The 6,935-nt window shown below is 38.8% G+C and overlaps 1 pseudogene; it reads left to right on the forward strand.

Annotated features, from left to right (window-relative positions):
* The first annotated feature begins 1,568 nt into the window (after window positions 1–1,568).
* LOC115286581 lies at window positions 1,569–2,970 on the forward strand (annotated as a pseudogene).
* Window positions 2,971–6,935: the final 3,965 nt, after the last annotated feature.

The following is a 6,935-nucleotide window of genomic DNA, read 5'->3' on the forward strand; positions in this document are numbered from 1 at the left end:
AAATACCACCTCACACCTGTCAAAATGGCTAAAATTAACAAGCCAGGAAATAACAGATGTTGACGAGGATGCAGAGAAAGAACACTTTTGTACTGTTGGTGGTAATGTAAACTGGTACAAACACTCTGGAAAATTATATGGAGCTTCCTTAAAAATTAAAAATAGTACTAACCTTCGATCCAGCAAATTATTTATTCAAAGTATACAAAAATGCTGATTTGCAGGGCACATGCACCCTAGTGTTTATAGCAGCACTATCAACAATAACCTAAGTATGGAAAAAGCCCAAATGCCCATCGACTGATGAAAGGATAAGAAAGCTGTGGTATGTACACAATGGAGTACTATTTGTCAATGAAAAAGAATGAAATCTTGCCATTTGCAACAATATGGATGCCATTTGCAACACCATGGATGGAACATGAGTGTATTATACTAAGTGAAATAAGTCAGTCAGAGGAAGACAAATATATGACTTTGTTCATATATGGGATTTAAGAAACACAACAGATGAACATAGGGGAAGGGAAGGTAAAATATGATAAAAACAGAGAAAGAGACAAAACATAAAAGACTATTAAATACAGAGAACAAACTGAGGGCTCCTGGGAGGAGATTGGTGGGAGGATGGGCTAATTGGTTGATGAACATTCAGGAGGGAACATCTGATGAGCACTGTGTGTTATATGTAAGTGATGAATCACTGGGTTCTACTCCTGAAAGCAATATTACACTGTATGTTAAATAACTTGAATTTAAATACATTTTTTTTAAGTCTGGTAGAAAATTCCTGAGAAGCTATCAGGCTTGGAACTTTTGGTTGTTTGAAGGTTTTTGATTATTGATTCTATTTCTTTACTAATGTTATGTATGTTCAAATTTTATATTTCTTTCTGTTTCATCTTTAGTAGTTTGTGAGTTTCTAGGAATTTGTCAATTTCTTTCAGATTGCCCAGATTGTTGGCACATGATTTTTCATAATATTCTCATATAATAGTTTGTATTTCTGTGGCTTTGGTTATGATCCCCCCTCTTTCATTCATTATTTTATTTATTTCTGTCCCTTCTTTTTTTATTTTTGCTGTCTGGCTAGGGATTTGTCAATTTTATTAATTCTTTCATAGAACCAGATTTTGCTTTCTTTGATGTGTTCTACTGTTTTTTTGTATGTTTCTATATTATTTAATTCTGCTCTAATCTATATTATTTCCCTTCTTCAGCTGGTTTTAGACTTTATTTGCTGTTCTTTTCTAGATCCTTTAGGTGTAAGGGTAGGGCGTGTATTTGAGACTTTTTTTTACTTCTTGAGGTAGATAGACCTGTTATGGTATATACTTCCCTCTTATGACTGCTTTTGGTGTTTCCCAAAGGTTTCAGACTGTTCTTTATCCTCCATTTATTTGTGGTCTCTACAAACTTTTCTTGTGGTTGATTCAAGCTTCATAGCATTGAGGTCTGAAAATTTGCAAGATATGATATCCGTCTTTTTGTACTTGTTGAAGCCTGATTTGTGAGCCAGTATGTCATTTTTTCTGGAAAAAATTCCATGTGCACTCAAAAAGAAACAAAGTAGGTGCAGCAGAAATTATATCCAGGATTGTGGATGATCTGAAAGATGAAGCTGAACAGTACAGAAAAATGGTGATGGAGACAATTGAGAAAATTATGGGCAACTTGGAAGCAGCAGATATCGATCATAAACTTGAAGAACAGCTGATTGATGGTATTCTTTATGCTTTCCAAGAACAGACAACAGAGGACTCTGTAATGTTGAATGGCTTTGGCACAGTGGTCAACGCTCTTGACAAACGAGTCAAACCGTACTTGCCCCAGATCTGTGGTACAGTTTTGTGGCGTTTAAATAACAAATCAGCGAAAGTTAGGCAACAGGCAGTTGACTTGATTTTTTGAACTGCTGTTGTCATGAAGACTTGTCAAGAAAAAAAATTGATGGGGCACTTGGGTGTTATTTTGTATGAGTATTTGGGTGAAGAGTACCCTGAAGTATTGGGCAGCATTCTTGGAGCACTGAAGGCCATTGTAAATGTAATAGGTATGCATAAGATGACCCCGCCAATTAAAGATCTCCTGAATAGACTCACCCCCATCTTAAAGAACAGGCATGAAAAAGTACAAGAGAATTGTATTGATCTTGTTGGACATATTGCTGACAGGGGAGCTGAATATGTGTCTGCAAGAGAATAGATGAGGATTTGTTTTGAGCTTCTGGAGCTCTTAAAAGCTCACAAAAAAGCTATTCGTAGAGCTACAGTCAACACATTTGTTTATATTGCAAAGGCCATTGGCCCTCATGATGTATTGGCTACACTCTTAAACAACCTCAAAGTTCAGGAAAGGCAGAACAGAGTTTGTACCACTGTAGCAATAGTTATTGTTGCTGAAACATGTTCGCTTTTCACGGTACTACCTGTCTTAATGAATGAATACAGAGTTCCTGAGCTGAATGTTGAAAATGGAGTGTTAAAATCCCTTTCCTTCTTGTTTGAATATATTGGTGAGATGGGAAAGGACTACATTTATGCTGTAACACCATTACTTGAAGATGCTTTAATGGATAGGGACCTTGTACACAGACAGACAGCTAGGGCAGTGGTGCAACACATGTCACTTGGGGTTTTTGGATTTGGTTGTGAAGATTCACTGAATCACTTCTTGAACTATGTATGGCCCAATGAGTTTGAGACCTCACCCCATGTAATTCAGGCAGTTATGGGAGCCCTGGAGGGCCTGAAAGTTGCTATTGGACCATGTAGAATGTTACAGTACTGTTTACAGGGTTTGTTTCACCCGGCCCGGAAAGTCAGAGACACGTACTGGAAAATTTACAACTCCATCTACATTGGTTCACAGGATGCTCTCATAGCACATTACCCAAGAATCTACAATGATGATAAGAACACCTATATTCGTTATGAGCTCGACTATATCTTATAACTTTATTGTTTATTTTGTGTTTAATGCACAGCTGTTTCACCTCTTAAACTTGCTTCGATTTGGTGATGTAAACTTTTAAACGTTGCAGATCAGTGTAGAACTGGTCATAGAGGAAGAGCTAGAAATCCAGTAGCATGATTTTTAAATAACCTGTCTTTGTTTTTGATGTTAAACAGTAAATACCAGTAGTGACCAAGAACACAGCGATTACACACACTATACTGGAGGGATTTCATTTTTAATTCATCTTTATGAAAATTTAGAATTCATTCCTTGTGTTTAAAGGGAATGTTTAATTGAGAAATAAACATTTGTGTACAAAATGCTAAAAAAAAAAGAATTCTACTGCTTTAGGAGGAAATAATCTGAATATATCTAGTAAATCCATCTAGTGCAGTGTTATTCAAAGCCATTGTTTCCTTGTTGATGTTCTGCTTAGATGATCTGTCACTTGTAAGTGGGTGTTAAAGTCTCTTACTACTATTGTATATTATCAGTGTGTTTCTTTATTAATTAATTTACAGAAATATTTGGAGTTAGAGCCATAAATATTTACAATTACAATTGTTAGATCTTCTTGTTGGATAGATCCTTTAATTATGATGTAATTCTCTTTATCTCTTGTTATAATTTTTGGTTTAAAATTTAGTTTGTCTGATATATGGCTACCTCTCCTTTTTTTTTTTTTAAATGTCTGTTAAATAGGCGACCGATGGAATGGAAAAAGATAGTTGCAAATGACATATCAGATAAAGGGCTGGTATCTAAAATCTACAAGGAACTCACCAAACTTCACACCCAAAAAACAAATAACCCAGTGAGGAAATGGGCAGAAGACATAAACAGACACTTCTCCAAAGAGGACATCCAGATGGCCTACAGGCACATGAAACAATGCTCAACATCACTCATCATCAGGGACACACAAATCAAAACCACACTGAGATACCACCTCACGCCAGTCAGAGTGGCTAAAATGAACAAATCAAGAGACTATAGATACTGGCGAGGGTGTGGAGAGACAGGGACCCTCCTACACTGTTGGTTGCAATGTGAACTAGTGCAGCCCCTCTGGAAAACAGTATGAAGGTTCCTCAAAAACTATCCGTAGAACTCCCTTATGACCCAGCAATAGCACTGCTAGGGATTTACCCAAGGGATACAGAAGTGCTGATGCATAGGAGCACATGCACCCCAATGTTCATAGCAGCACTATCAGCAATAGCCAAAACATGGAAAGAGCCTAAATGTCAGTCACCTGATGAGTGGACCAAGAAGAAATGGTATATATATACAATGGAGTATTACATGGCAGTGAGAAAGAATGAAATCTAGCCATTTGTAGGAAAGTGGGTGGACCTCGAGGGTGTCATGCTATGTGAAATAAGTCAGGCAGAGAAGGACAGATACCATATGTTTGCATTCATAGTCCTAACAGGAGAAACCTAACAGAGGACCATAAGGAGAGGGAGGGGGAAAGAGAGCTGGGGAGAGTGAGGGACACAAATCATGAGAGACTATTGAATACTGAAAACAAGCTGAGGGTTGAAGGGGAAGGGGGAGGGGGGGAAGAGGTAGTGGTGATGGAGGAGGGCACTTGTGGGGAAGAGTACTGGGTGTTGTATGGAAACCAATTTGACAATAAACTATTAAAAAAATAAAAAATAAAGAAAATGTTTGTTAGAATGATAGATTGTTCTCTATTCCCTCACTTTCAAGCTGGTGTTGTCTTTAGATATAAAATGAGTCTCTGATAAGCAGCATAGAGATGGGTCTTGCTTTTTTTTTTAATCCATTCTGACATCCTATATCTTTGATTGGAGCATTTAGCCCACATACATTCATAGCAATTATTGATAGATAAGAATTTATTGCCATTTTTTTGTGTTTGATTACTTGTCAGTTGCTGTTTCTGAAGATTTTCTCTTTTCCTTTCTAGTCATTGTTACTTTTTTTCTTTACTTCCAAATCAAAGAGTCTTCTTTAATATTTCTTGCAGGGCTGATTTAGTGGTTATGAACCCCTTTAGTTGTTTGGGAAATTCTTTATGTCTCCATCTATTCTGAGTGACAGACTTGCTCAGTAAAGTATTCTTGGCTGTATATTTTCCCCTTCAGCATGTTGACTATATCATGCCACTCGCTTCTTGCCTGCCAGGTTCTTGTAGACCTTTTTGATGCTAACTTGATTTGTCTCCCCTTATATATTAGGGATTTCTTTTTCCTTGCTGCTTTCAGGATTCTTTCCTTCTCTCTGTATTTCACAAATTTTATTGTAGTATGTCTTGACAGTGGTTGATTTTTAATTTGATGGGAGTGTCTGTGCCTTTTAGAATTGGATGACTGTTTTCTTTCTTAGATTAGGGAAGTTTTCAGCTATAATTTTCTCTAAAAAGATTTCTTCCCTCTTTCCCCCTCTTCTCTTTTGGGACTCCTATGATATGAATGTTATGATGTTTCCTAGAGTTGTTGAGTTCCCCAAGTCTACTTTTGCGATCTGATACTTTTCCTCTTCTTTAAACTTCATTACTTTCCATGATTTTATCTTGTTTTTATTTTTTAAAGTTTATTTATTTATTTTGAAAGAGACAGCCACTGCACTGTGGGGAAGGGGCAGAGAGAAAGGAGAGAGAGAGAATCCCAAGCAGGCTCTGCACTGTGGCTCACATCTACAAAGTTCATGATCTGAACTGAAACCAAATGCCAGACACTCAACTGACTGAGCCACTCAGGCACCCCTCTAAGATTTTTTCTTCTATATGACTGATTTATTTCTCCTCTTCATACATCTTTGTTGTCATTTCATCCAGTTGGAGTTGAATCTCGGCTACAGTTTTGGCCTGATTAGTTTTTAGTTCTTTTATCTCTGCAGTAAGGGCTTCTCTAGTTTCATCTATGTTTTTCACAGGCTCAGGTAGAGCTTGAGATATTTTTGAGATAGAGAGAGGCAGACTGCAAGTGGGGAAGGGGCAGAGAGAGAGGGAGACACAGAATCTGGAAGCAGGCTCTAGGCTCTGAGTGCTCAGCACAGAGACTGACATCAGGCATGAACCCAAGAACTGCAAGATCATGACCTGAGCCAAAGTCAGTGGCTTAACTGACTGAGCCACCCAGGGGCCCTTATCTATTTTTATTAAATCCTTGGCCATGACCTCTTCCTGCTCTGTCCTTTGAGGTGAATTCCTTCATCTTGTCATTTTATCTAGGTCACTGTGTGTGTGTGTGTATGTGTGTGTGTGTTAGGAAAACCTGTCATATTCCTGTTCCTGACAGTAACGGCTATATTAAGAGGTGGTCTTATACTGTCTTGGGCCTGGGGATTCAAGAAGTATTTCAGAGTCTGTACTCAGCTGTTGTGTTTTGAGTGCTCTTACCCTCAGGTCAGTCCTCTGCAGAGCTTCTTCTTGCCTGCAGTGGGGAAACTTGGTCCTTGTCCACCTTGTGATAAGGTTTATTAGGTGATTTTGGTCAGCTGCTTAAAAGAAGCTAGATCCTATTTTTCCTAGAGATGAAGGTTTATAGCACCCTGATCAGTAGACTTTGTGAGTACAAGAGGTTTGTGCTGGCCTTCTGGGGGAGGGGACTGCTACACTGGTTCTCAGGCAATTGCCCTATTAAAGATGTACCTGTAGGGACAGGGAGGTGGGGCTTGATGTAAGCAGGTCCAGCCCACACTGGGGGCTCTGTGCTGCTCACTGAAGTCAGTCAGTGATGGGCTAGGGGAAAATGGTGTTGTCCACTTTCTTGTCCCCAGAGCAGGGAGCTCGTGCCACTATTCAGGAAACCTTTAGAGAAGAGTAAACAATCTCCCTTCTGGCATCTCCAGCTTCCCTAAGATTCCTGTCTTCACTCCATCTGGGTCCTAGCTGTCTGCCTGCCAGGTGGCACAGTACTCCCCTGTTTCATCTCCAACACGCAGCTCCGTTTCAAAACTCCAAATTTTAAGGACCCTATGTGGCATGGACACATGCTGATCCTCTG

This window comes from Suricata suricatta, chromosome 3, assembly GCF_006229205.1.
Source record: "Suricata suricatta isolate VVHF042 chromosome 3, meerkat_22Aug2017_6uvM2_HiC, whole genome shotgun sequence".
Classification (NCBI taxonomy): Eukaryota; Metazoa; Chordata; class Mammalia; order Carnivora; family Herpestidae; genus Suricata; species Suricata suricatta.